Source organism: Elephantulus edwardii, unplaced genomic scaffold (genome assembly GCF_000299155.1).
Source record: "Elephantulus edwardii isolate Elephantulus edwardi_28Jun2011 unplaced genomic scaffold, EleEdw1.0 scaffold00153, whole genome shotgun sequence".
NCBI classification, from domain to species: Eukaryota; Metazoa; Chordata; class Mammalia; order Macroscelidea; family Macroscelididae; genus Elephantulus; species Elephantulus edwardii.
Window position 1 is genome coordinate 6,313,400 of NW_006399903.1, and position 807 is coordinate 6,314,206.

Sequence of the window (807 nt, forward strand, 5' to 3'; positions counted from 1 at the left end):
GGGTAAAGAAAAAAGTGCAATAATGAATGAATGAAAAATCCAAAATCTCTGTAAATGTTCATGAAAATGAATTTTTAAAAAATGTTAAGAGAAAATGAATAGAAGGAGAGCCTTTTGGCAGAGAACTAAGCTGGAGACCTACATCCTTTGTCTGGTTTTGCGTCCCACTCTGGTTACGTGCAGTTCCTTTGAGAATTGCACGCCTCTTCTCAATGACTCGTGTCAAAAGTGTGCTTCTGGAGCTGAGAGGTTCAGGAGTGATGGCCCAGTGAGGCAGAGGAGATGAAAACCATATTTGTTACCTTTCTTTGTTCTAAATAAGTGCATAAATATTTAATAAATAAAAACTGTTCTTATTGTAAAAAAAACCCCAAAACCAAAACACACCAAAAACCAACAAACTAACAAACCCACCACAAAACAAACCAAAGCCCAAAGGCATCAGTTCTTCTTCTGTCATCCTTGTTTGACTTTCAGATGCACAGGACACAATCAAAAATGCCATGGAGTGAGTCAAGTGTATCTCAGTCTTTAAATGAACATCCTTGCTCTTTAAAACTTTGGAGAAGTCCTTGATAGCAGATTTCCCCAAAGCAACACTTCTTTTGATTTCTTGACTGTTGTAAAACTGAGTATCGATTGTGGCTCCAAATAAAAAGGAACCAGTTGACCACTCCAGTCTATCCATCTATCATAATGTTGTCTATTGATCAAGCGGTGAGAATTTTTGTTTTCCTGTTGTTGAGATGTAACCTATATTGAAGACTTTAGTCGTAATTCTGAGTGTGCCCTAGATAAATGCTGCTC